General features: G+C 39.4%; 1 protein-coding gene across 15 annotated transcripts in view; it reads left to right on the top strand.

Annotated features, from left to right (window-relative positions):
* Positions 1–12,553, top strand: part of LOC108889501 (membrane-associated guanylate kinase, WW and PDZ domain-containing protein 1) — a 91,607-nt gene that overhangs the window by 40,755 nt on the left and 38,299 nt on the right. The window lies entirely within an intron of this gene.

Here is a 12,553-nt window from a genome sequence, read left to right on the forward strand (position 1 = left end):
ACAACACTTAGATACCTTATACTCTGAGAAATCTAAGCAATTTTGATATTTTGATAATCAGTTAGTCTTTTCAGTTTTTTTTTTTTTTTTTCAGGCAAAATCACCAAACTTTACCTAGTTCCAGATCTTTAGATATGAAGATCTGCTTTTTTAAAACATATGTGAGCAGTATTTTGGGGTTCTGAGCTGTTAGTCAGACTCTGTTGATCAGAGTAATATGTTTGAAGACATAATTGTAGAAAGAAATTGTAATGGCCATATTTTCACTATGTTTTGATGCTACTCAGACAAAACGAGCAGAAGAAAAAAATATAATGAAAATAATCGCTAGAATATACCAAAGGTCTTAAATGTTTTGTGTCATCTCAGTTAAATCAGAATCTGTTTGATATAACAATAGTAATGTGTGTATCAGAGTACAGTATACTCTGAACACAGACACTCAACAGGGTTGATACAAAAATGTGACTTCATTTTTTTTGTTATACTGCAGATATACCTATCAGAAAATCTCCTTGGTCCTTGTTCTGATTATATATTTTGACTGCTGTTTTGATGTGTGGTTCTTTGCGGGAGGCAAGTAGAGGCACTGAAGCTCTTTGCTGAAGCTTCCCCAACCCCATGGCAGTTAATTGAACCTACAACAGCATGGCATGCTCTTAGCACCACCTCTGGCCTCTGATAGAATCTGGAGTGGGGCTGCTATTTGCTTAATCATTAATCTGAGGGCCTCCGCTACATTGATTCTCCCTCTGTTCCCCTTCATAAATCATTATAGACCAGCAATCCCTTTAATGGGGGATGGAAGTGCTGATTGAACACAGCCACGGCACTCGGGACATAATACTCACCTTGGTCTCTGGGTCAGATGATCAGGACTGAAGACACTGGTCCCGTGCCTGTCCATCTCAGCAGTAGTAGCCTTCAAACATGAAGATACAGTGACACATGCTTTAATTAAACTAAGTTTAACCCATGTTTTGTAATATTCTGCATTAGTCCTATTAGCATCTTTAAAAAGATTTGCCTCACTGGCACCATAATGGATGCAAATGGTCACCTACCCATAGTTTGTGGTTGAGACACTCCCATCATCTGACCAGTGTATTAAGGGACTACTTGTGTAGATGAGGCCTTAAAGTGCTGCCTCAATCAATGCAGCTCCGGTAATTGGCTTAGAGGCCCAAGAGAGTTCCCTGCTAACTCCCTGCGTGACTGTTTGCTTTCTCTGCCCCTCCTCTCCTCTGTCTGCTCTGAGATATGTACGTAATTTCTTATAACGTCACCTCTCAGCCTCTGTTTTCATAACACACACTTCCCCATCAACACAGAGCGAGCATGTGTTTATCCTGGAAACCCTGATTTATGCTGTAGCTTTGGCTTCAAATGTTGTGGAGGAGTCAGTTGCGAGCTTTGGTGGTAAGACTTGTTTTTTAAGTATATAAAGATTGATGTGACATATAATTAACTTACTATTTTGATTACTTACTTAGACACTGTTAGAGCATTGTTTGGAATTTATTACTTTAAAAAAGGCCATCTCTTGCACAGTTTACAGTCCCACCCTCAGGCTAATCTCACTCTCAGGTCAGTTGGAAGTTGCTCAGTCTCATGTGTGTCCTACCCCCCCACCCCACCCCGTTACGCTCACACTCATAACCAGCAGGGGTTAAAAACAGCAGATGTTTGGCTGAACTGGTGTGCGTGTGCCTGTGTGTGTCTACGAGCGTGTGTATGTCTGTGTTAGACAATGCGTGGAAGCTCCCCAGACCATCAACAGCAGGAAGGCGATTGAGGGTATCAAATGTCACCAGAGTGCTGTCAGCCCCACTGTCTATTGTTAATACACAGGAGGATGTTTTTTCACCTGGGTTTGTGTGTGGTTGTGGTGGTAGAGGTGTGTGCATATGTGAGATGGGGTTTTTTTGTTTGTTTGTTGTTATTTTAGAAATGCAGAAAATGTGCTTTTTATAGTCATTATTAGGGACATGATCATAAGCAGGAGGTGTTTCTGATGACAAAGATAGTCAGAGCACGTGGTCATGTGGGTGTGGATGTAGAGGTGTTGAGGTATCATCGGCCTCAGGTGTCAGTGAACCAAACTGAACCAGAGGTCAGAACAGGGCATCGAGAGAGGCTACGGAGGGTGAAGGCATAGATATCACTCTTAGCCTGACATCCAACACTTCACTTAATTGTCAGTTCTTTTGCACAATACAAAATAGAGAGGGTAAAACAAAGCAAGAATCATACAGTAATAACAGATGTGCTCGCAAAGCCAAAAAAAAGCCAAAATGCTTATCTCATGGCTCCTCTTTAGGAACAAACATGTACTTCAAACAACACTCATTTCACTTGCAGCTTCTGCACAACCTGACTTTACAACAGTAACAATATGAACATGTTCATTTGCTTTCAAGCATGCTCAATGACAAATAGCAATTCAGTCCTGTCAAGTGACTATGTTATGTCAGAAGAAAATCGCGTCAAGTGAAACTACACAGTCTCCAGACATCAGGGATCTCATTCAGGGTTCGTTTTTAGATTGTAATAATGTAATGATAGCCAAAGTCGATGTTACAGTTAATGTTTGTCTGAGGAAATTAAGTAAATACAGTTGGAATGTGCGATTACAATGCTAATGGCTCTGGACTTTGACAAACAGTGATATGACCTAAATGCTAACATTCTGATGTTTAACAGGATTAATGTTTACGGTGTCCACCACCTTAGTTCAGAGTGTTGGCATGCTAACATTTGCTTACTGGCACTAAACACAAAGTACAACTGAGGCTGAATTCATCAGTTTTGCAGGTATTTGGTCACAAACCAAACAGGAGTGTATCTGTGTTCCCACGGTCCTATTTTCCCCACTTCAGTATTCAGTTAACACACAGTGTTCCTTTTGCAACTGGGTCAAATTTGACCTGTTTCAAGTTAAAATACTCCATAAATACTGTCTTTTTTTGTTGGAAAAAGGCTTCAAAACAGCTACATAAACCACAACAACCCTAAGCCCCAACCCTAGCACTAACCCATTTGATAAGTTCCCTCAAGTGTAGACCAAATACAGAGCAGGGGAACATCTTTTTCAGGCTCCTAGTATGTGCTAAACAGAGCTAGGGAACATAGGATCTTGGGAACATTGGGTCCTCCGTCATGTTCCCATTGTATGCCATGCCATTGGAACACAGGAATGACTCCACCCATAAAAATAAAAATAAAAATTTTGACCTGAGGGTAGTGCTTGAGGAAAAGTTAATTATTGCAGATCATACAGACATAATCACAAGTGTCTGTATTCAAATTTGGAAATCTATATCATAGATATATACCTATATGTATATATCTATATGTGGCAATCTATCCCATAGACTTCAAGATATTTCATTCAAAGTCTCAGTCAGGACGAAAGTGGAGGACCAAACAGGCAGCTTTGCCATCCTTAGAGCCACTTTGCCAGCATGGTTAAAATCAACAATGTAAATTCTAGTGTAATTTAAACTGAAAACGTATGAAATGTTATTTCAGATCTGTAAGCCTTTTACTTGGTTCACTAGGTATGGTACATTATGTTACATGTGGATCTCACTGGCAGGCTTGGGCCACTTTTAGACAATACAAACATTCACTCAGCTACATGAATGAAATATTTAGAGAGCCTCCACAGATAACAGCTTCCCTCTGAGTATAAACTCACACAGCTTGTGTCATCCTACCAGAAATGGCTATGCAACTTCATTTCATGTAAAGATGTGATTTCTCTTTTTCACAGTGCACAGTAAAAGACATTGTTTGGCATTTTCAGCTGAGTTTAACACCAGTTATGTTTTTTTTTCCTTGACCTTTGTGCCAATACTCATTTCAGTGAGTCTATGTTAGCTCAGTGTTTGAGATGATAAAATTCCAAATGATGTGGAGCAATATAAGAAGGGAAATATGAATTTCTGGCTGCTAAAACAGTGAAAGTTGAGCCTCGTGCACTGTAAAAGATTCAGTAGCCAGATGGCCTTAAAATCTGCTTTTCTCTGAAGCTATATAAAATGGCCTCTAAATGTTATGCTGCTTGTATGCTAGCTCATTCACAGTGTGCAGCGGCATAAGTTTTAAAAACATTTGGAAGTGCAAACTCTTCTAGATTCTGTTTGAGTCGGTTTTAATGAGATGAAGGAACTTGAGAGTGCAAATTGTTACTTCGTGTAGTTGGAAGAAGCCAGCCAGTTGTAATTGTTGCTCAGAGATAAAGGCCATCTCAGTCTTATCAGTAAGTTTTGCTGCTTTCTGTTGCACGTCACCGAGTGAGGATGCTGCTTTACTGAGCTTCAAGTTGATTTCTTCCTGTGATGTTAATCTTCTCATACTTCCTCTAAACCGTTTTATTATTCTAGTGTTCTCCACAGCAAAGCCTCACCATGACAGATCTGAAAATGATTGCAGATTACCAGTTCACATGGAGATTGCCATCATGATTCATATGCAGTACATAGAGCACCTACTGTAAGGTGATAACATTCCTCCTCTGCAACTCCAAGGTCTGTAATTAATGACTTAGGACAGCTCAGATGCTCCTGCAGTTTATGATGCGTGTTCGGTAGCAGTGAGTGAGTGGCCCAGTATTAGGAGAGAGGATGTGGATCATAGCATGCACTCAAACAGGCCACTTCAGGGACACATGTCCCCTGCTCTGGAGCTTTTTATGAACTGCCAGTGAGGACAGAAACTGACTTCCACAACCTGCTATTTATAGTCCACACACTATATATGTATTTACACTCTTCTTCTCTCCTCTGTGTGTCTCTCCAATTGTGAGACTGTGAATGTGTCAGTGTGGATGCTCATACCTGCAAGTGTGTGTATTTACTGTAAATTTCATGCCATATACAGACTGTAGCTAAATGTAGAGCAGATTACAGTTGGCTGAAAAAGTAGGCAGACATGCAACACTACTCTTAAACTGTAGCTCTGTTTGCCACTACACTTCCTAATAACAGAAATACTTTTAAGTGCAATGCAGTTCAGGACAACCTGGTAAAATATGGCCTCAAACATTTCCAGTATTAAATCAACAACACCGATATCTGGACCTCATATGCTTCACAAAAGCAGGGATATTGCATTTGAATTTACATATTTAATACTGAAGTTGTCATCATCAATTAATGACTGGATTATTCTTTAATTCTGTAATGTCAGAAATGGTAAAAATTGCCCATTACAATTTTGCTATAACCAAATAGTTTGTTTTGATTTGTCAACAGTCCAGAACAAAAAGATATTCGGTTAACAATTATATAAAACAGATTAGAGGTGCAATGATGAGTCATTTAATCGATTAGTTGATCAATAGACCAGTTTGGAAACAGATTGTTTAAGCCAATTACTGAGCAAAAATGTCACAAACTTCACTGACTCAAGCCTTTCAAATGTGAGAATTTGCAGCACTTTTCTTTGTTATATAATTGTACATTAAAAACTGTTAGCCGTTTTTATAGTCTAAACAGTTAAAAAAACTAATCTTTAGCTGCAGCCCTGAAACAGATAAAAGCAGAAAAATCCTCATGCAGGATTAAAAAGCAGAATCCAGTGAATGTTGAGTGTTTTTACTTGAATTATTTTTGCTTTAAATCCGTTATTTGACTACTTGTTTGAGCAATGTTATGTTCCTGGATTGTACAGAGAGAGTTTTAGATGGTGCAGCAGCACAGAGACAGACACAGAGACAATTGGCTTCTCTGGTAGCGTGACAGTTGTTTGTCTGTCGGCAAGAGGTGAGAATGAGAGAGAAAGTGCGAGCTGTGTGTTGTGCCAGGGATTTCACGTGCCCATTAGGTGATTGTTTTTCCTGTTGTGTGTGTGTGTGTGTGTGTCATGCATTCGTACCACCCTCGTCCTCTTTCACTCTCTCCATCTTTCTCCTCTGTGCTGTTTTGCACCATTTGGCAGATGCCCCCTGTCACAACAGCCCTGTGCGTCCCTTTCCTCTCCTCCCTGTGGCTGCAAACTGGAGCTGCTCATTGACGTTTGCTAAGAGAGTTACTGATAATGACTGGATGTTACGTGTTTGGTTACTAAACTCTCTGAAGTGGCAGGGAAACATCCGTGTTGTGGTGGACACCTCATCACGCCTCGTGGCTACTGCTGTGTCTGCCCACTTAAACCTATGAATATTTTCAAGAGGAGGAAAGCAGAAATGGAGAAATTAAACTTCCTTGTAGTGTGAAATGGATATGAAAGCAGAGGAGGAATTAATGGTGAGACACACAGCGTGCACAAGCAAAAAAAAAGGAGGTACAAAAAAATCATGAAAGATGGTGGGAGAGACACAAGATGCTTATAAACTATGCTGGGTGGACACAGGGGAACTGTGGGCATAATGCTGTGATTTTTTTCGTTCCTATTGAAAGCTATATTATGCCATATTATGGCTGCATTCCAGATGACTGACTTGCAGCATTGCCCTCAACAGCCTAATGCAACCAGAAAGATTAAAGGCATATTTGATATATAGCAAAATCTCTGACGGTAGCAAAATGTCTACTGTGCCGTGGTACATTGGCATACTGCCAAACCCTATAGTACTCTACTATGAAAGTCAAGTTACATATACATGTTTGATGACAGCATTCTGACTTCACCACTTTGTTTTAAAAAGACAAATGGAATCAGGTTGTAGATTGGTTTCACAAAGGTTGGTGTTTTTATTTTAAATAATAACTTGAGCTACCAGCAAGTCGAACACTGATACAGATTGTTGACTCCTTTCACTACGAAACTCACTCTGACTCTTAATGTGTCTGTAGGTTTATTTGCAGTTTCTTTTGTCCAAAAGTCTTCCTCTTTAAACTGTAGTGCTGGAAGTGCTGTTATCTTTACATAGTATTTCATTTTTTTTGGCCATGCTAGCTCTAGCATCAGTCAGTCGGTCCACCACTTTGGTTCCAACCAAAATCTCAACATCTACTGGATGGACTGCCATGACATTTTGTTCAGACACACGTGGCCACCTCAGGGTGAATTATAATAGCTTTAATGATTCCTTCCTTTTCATGTAGCGCCATTGATTTACTTGTAAATGACACCCCCATCCACCTCAAGTATGTTAAATGTGGAGCTATAATTAGCATGTTAGCATGCTAATGTGATGAGCTAAGATGGTGAACAGGCTAACATACAGGTCTGCTTAACATCAGCATGCTACCCTTGTCATTGTAAACATGTTAGCATTAACATTTAGCAATTATATATATCTCCCAGCTGTAGCTTCATATGTAGTCAACAGACGTAAGATTGATCTTGATCCTCTCATCCAACTCTCTGCAAGAAAGCAAATTAGCATATTTTCCAGAATGTTAAACTATTCCTTAAAGTGTAACAGACCTTTTAAGTATGGGTTATGTAATAGCATAAAAATATTAGTATGTTCTACATTAATGAGGATGATTCACTGAACTAAAGCAAAAGCAATAGAATCCCAATTAGTATTGATAATGACTAGTGCCACTAATGACATAACTGATAAAGAGAGGAGTACATATTCCGTGATCCTTTCATCAAGTTTGACCAAATGTATTAGCTCACTAGTGTTAGCATTTGGCAGATTTGAGACAAATGCTCTAACCAGCAGTGACCACGCTCTCTGCTCAGAGCCCATGTTTATGTCACTGAGGAATGAGCTCCTGTGTAGATTTCAGTTTCCCCTGTTAAATGTGCATGAAGCCTCTCTATCTGTAACAAGCAGGCAAAAAAACAGTCTGAACCCTATCGCTGTTATATAATACTACCGCTTTGTTCTGTCCCATCTCTCTGTCTATTGTTGTGTTGTTTATCAACAGTGCACACTACATTACTAGATGAAAGTAAGTGTGTTTTCTGTCTCTTACCACAAATTGAAGTTACAGCACAAAGCCACAGGAGAGCTTAGAGAACGTACAGAACCAATACACTGTAGCACCTCTGTAAAAATGAGCAAAGATGCAGACATATGGGCAAGTTTGCATCATTTTCTAAATCCAGTGAAATTTTTAAAAATATATATTTTTCCTCAGCCACTATCAGGATGAATGGCTACCTTCAGAAAGTTTGCAGTATCCTTTCATTTATTGCACAGGAACAAGTCCATGTTAGTGCTTAATTAAAATGGCATCATTAAAACCACTGACAAATTTGTCTCCTTTCCTTTATTGATTAATGCCCACAGACACCATTCAACTTGAAATGTAGTGTGAAAAAGTGGTTCTTCAAGAGCGTATTTGATGCCTGCAGAAACAGGCCTGTCATATTTGATTTTCCAAAAGCAAAACAAAATAGACAGAAGAACATAGATGTCTTAATTTCATCATAGTTCAAAGAAACGTCATGTTTTTCTCTCCTAATGTTCAGTCAGTCAAAATATCTTTGTGATTATTATAATTATTTGTAGAAATGAAAGCTATTGACTTCATAAGGCCTTTAATGTTTTCTCCTGCCACAGAACAAGAATAGAAGATAGAGGGAGTGGACATCACTAATGTAATCCAGTGCAATAGCTCTGATATAAATTCTATTGTTATTCTGTTGTTATTTGTGAATCCCATAATGTTTAGTTTGTTGAAAGTGACTGAGAGATATTATTCTTAGGTGGTGCTTTGTGTTTGTATTGAATTGCATTTATTTTATAGGTATTACTGTCATCATGCCTACACTCTCTAGCTCATATGAAAGCTCCATACTGGTTTTTCTACCAAAGAAAGATGAACACGCATACATTTTTATACCATCTTACATGCTCTCTGGAGAACAAAGATTACTCTCTGCTGGTGCTTGTGTTACAGTTTTTCCATTCATGCAAGCACAGGCTGGTTTCTCACAGTGAAAGAATGAAACCATTGATGACTGTCAGTGGAAGTTAGTTCATCAGACCCGGGGTCAAGGCAGAGTATGGCCCAGTCACTGTTTCTCTGGACAGGGAAAATAGAGACTGTCCACAGTGATAGTAAGGAGACAGGCCTGACCTCACTGGTTACTGTTGTACACTGAGAGTATTCAGACTCTCTCTGCTCTGAATCAAGATGCTGAGTATTCACCAGGAATTAACACAAAAACTTAACAAAGTGTTCTTAGTCTAGTTTTTCTAAAAAGACATTGTCGGTTCTTTAGGAAGAGTAAAATGCATTTCATTATCAAGTAGGCTTAAACTTATGAAATGCTTTATCATGGTATGTATGTTTATCATTCCACTTATACAAGATTTTCTGTCCCTGGGGGTCGGACTATATATATATATATATGTGTGTGTGTGTGTGTGTGTGTGTATACACAAAGTATAAATGTGTCTACTGTTGCAATCAATAGGAAAGTCTGCTTTATAGCAAAATGTGATTTTTAGGATTGCAACTAACAATTAATTTGATTTTTTGATTGAAACAGTCTAAAGATATTACGTTTATGATGATATAAAAGGGGAGCAGAAAGGGAAAACTACTCAAATATAAGTAGCTGGCACCACCAAATGACTAATCGATTAATTGATGTTTTAGCTGTAATGAATTGAAGTGGTGAAGTATGTGGATCTGACAGACAGTAATTGATGTTATTTTGCAGCATTAGTTAAGGATATTTTTGTTTGCTTATTTTATCCATTAACAATTTCAGGGCTGAAAGGAAGGGTTATTTTCATCACAGAGTAATCTTCTGATTATTTTCTCAGGTGGTGTGATTGTGTTTTAAACACAAGGTCGACAGCGGACCGTGGTATTTTTGTCCACCAGAGCACAGGGATTTACAAGAATACAGATCCTGAGAAATGATACAGCATGGATTTCAGAAATAAATAGCTTTACCACTAGTAAACTATGATTTTTAAGTTTTAGAAACACCATCATTATATTGCTACATCATAAAAAAACATGACTCAGTCTAAAATTAGTCTCCACTTTTGTCTCCTCTTCTTTGAGTTTGTTGTGATCAGTAGTTTTTCAGTATAAATGTGAAATTCTGCTGCTTGTTCCCACTACAGCTGGACAAACGGTAACTCAACATTTTAGCACTCAATATGAATGAATAGGAATCCATTGCTGTGACGTCATTAATACATCACAATATGTTGACAGATCATTGATTGCCCCCACACAACAAGAATGGCGTCCTACTGCACTGAAAATACTGCAAGATATCACAGAGAAGTAAAGTACAAACAGAAGATCAAGTTACATAACCCAGAACCTCAGATTGTCAAGTTAAAAAAAAAAACAATGCTACAGTGCCACTCATGAGTCATGAGGGCTGAGATAAAAATGTTTATAGAAATGGTTGTTTTATACTAAATAATGATGATGTAACTAAATCTGAAAGGATTTGTGCTAATGAGGCAGTGTTCAGTCTTCAGTACTCTCTTCAATAATATAGGCACACTGGAATTAGTCATCCTATCACAGCCCTTGACAGTGGGGAATAGCCTGGAATAACAGCTCCATTCCCTGCTCAGCAGACAGCGTCATTAGAGCACACCGAGCCTCAGAAACATCTCCCACCCTGGGACCACCCAGTCCTATGACTCAAACACCCAGACAACTTCGCTTTCATCTCAGCTCAGTCCACCGAGGTGAATACAAAGCAGCACTTTGCCTCTGTGTCGCTGCTGCGAACGGTCAGTTAGATGATTTATAATGTTTTTTGCTTCAATGTGAGGGACTTGTTTTGTTGCTCACAGTCTGAGCACTACGTCTTGTCAACTAAATTGCCTCATCAATTTATCTTGAGTATCATTTTTAAAATGGCAGGAAGAGAAGCAATAAAGAGAATCAGTGTTGCCTTTGCAGTGCAATGAAGGTGTAGGATTGTGCAGTACACAGCAAAGGCTCGCCTATTATCAGGTGTTTGTGGGCTGAATGTACCCTGAGGGATGGAGTGTGAGCTATTGGGGAGGCACAGGTAAACACTGAAACAAGAAAGAATCTTGACTAAACAGGCAAACATGAGCCTGTTTAGAACAGAACAGAGATGATACAAAAGTGATTGAAGTGTGATAAACTGTCATTTCTGCACTCATCATTAATTTCAAAAAGCAGTGGCAATGTCTGTTGATCAGCCAGTCCACCACTTTGGTCTGGACTGGAATACCTCAACAACTAATGAATTACATATAATGTTGTACAGACATTTGTGATGCCCAGAGGATGAACTGTAATGACTTGGATGATCCCCTGACTTCTCTTCTAGCACCAACATGAGGTTGACATTTGTGATTTTTAGATAAATGTCTTGGCTCCTAACAACTATTGGATGGCCTGCCATGGAATTTGGTCCAGACATTCATAATAACATTATCTGATTGTCTGTCCTGGAGGGCACTCAAAGCGGAGGTCTTCCTGGGTCCACATAGTCGGACCAGGTCCAAATTCTGCTCGGTCTAATCAGGTTGGGTTGGGTCTCATTTTACTGCCATAGGGCTCAGGTCTGTGTGTCCATATGAGCAATACCTGAGTGGATCCAAATGGACCCGAGTGTTCTTGGTATTCGCTCTGATCATGTGGTATGTCACCATCACCACAAAAGAAAACTGTGAGCTTCACAGATCACCAGAGCTTTGTTCTGATGAGGAAACCAAACACAAGCCGATTTTAGGAAAATCTGTAGCCTACCAGATTTATAATTATAGTTATGTTACAGATTTTGGGGGATTTGATTCACTTAGAACATTGTCTTTTGATGGTTGTCCAGTTGACTACAGAGGTGTTTATAGGTGCTCTTTTCCAACGAGGCTCATTGTTAGTTGATTGAGTTAATTGATAGTACATCATGCTGCTGATGTACTATCAATCAGCTGGTGTTCTCTCTCTGTTGGAGTCTGTTCAGGTCGACCACATTTTCAATCAGATCTAGTTGTCCTCAAGTTTATTTTTTAGTCCAGTGTGGATGCGCTCAGGTCTCCCTCAGGTTGGGCACAGCCCCCCACTTATCCGACGTCAGAAACGTGGAGGAGAGGAAGTTTCTAATGCTATTTGACTGTTTGACAAGCAAGTTTTGATGGAGTATACAGGCAGTCATTTTAGTTTAGTCTTTAAACTAAAAAAAAAAAGTTACTTCTGTTTGTCATCACTGAAGCCCAGTAAGTTGCATTGTGCGGCATACAATGGTTCACACTGCTGTCTGTGTTACAGTGAAGTATACCTCACTTAGAAGGGGTAAGCGGGGGGGCATTACATTCACATGTATGCATGTATATATGGATGTAAACACTCCTGTCCTGGTCACAGATGGGTTAGAACTTCCGTCAACCATCTGGCCCGTCACCTCATCTCCTCTTTGTAAAGACAGACACACAATAGCTCCTGTCTCCATTGTCTGGTGTCAACTTCCTCCAACAAAGTGTTCTCACTACAAAGTAAAACACCACAGACCGCTAATCATTAACTCCCAAGGGGGATCAGGCTCAGGGCAGTTAGGCCAGCAGGGAAAATGTTGATGATGGTTTACCTTTAAAGAGAATTTGAAACAAAGAGTTGATTCAGAATCTAGTCATGTGCCAGTTCTTGCAGAATTATGTCAAATATACTCCTTTTCACTGTCTCATGTG

The sequence above is a fragment of the Lates calcarifer genome, linkage group LG6 (assembly GCF_001640805.2).
Source record: "Lates calcarifer isolate ASB-BC8 linkage group LG6, TLL_Latcal_v3, whole genome shotgun sequence".
In the NCBI taxonomy this organism is placed as follows: Eukaryota; Metazoa; Chordata; class Actinopteri; family Centropomidae; genus Lates; species Lates calcarifer.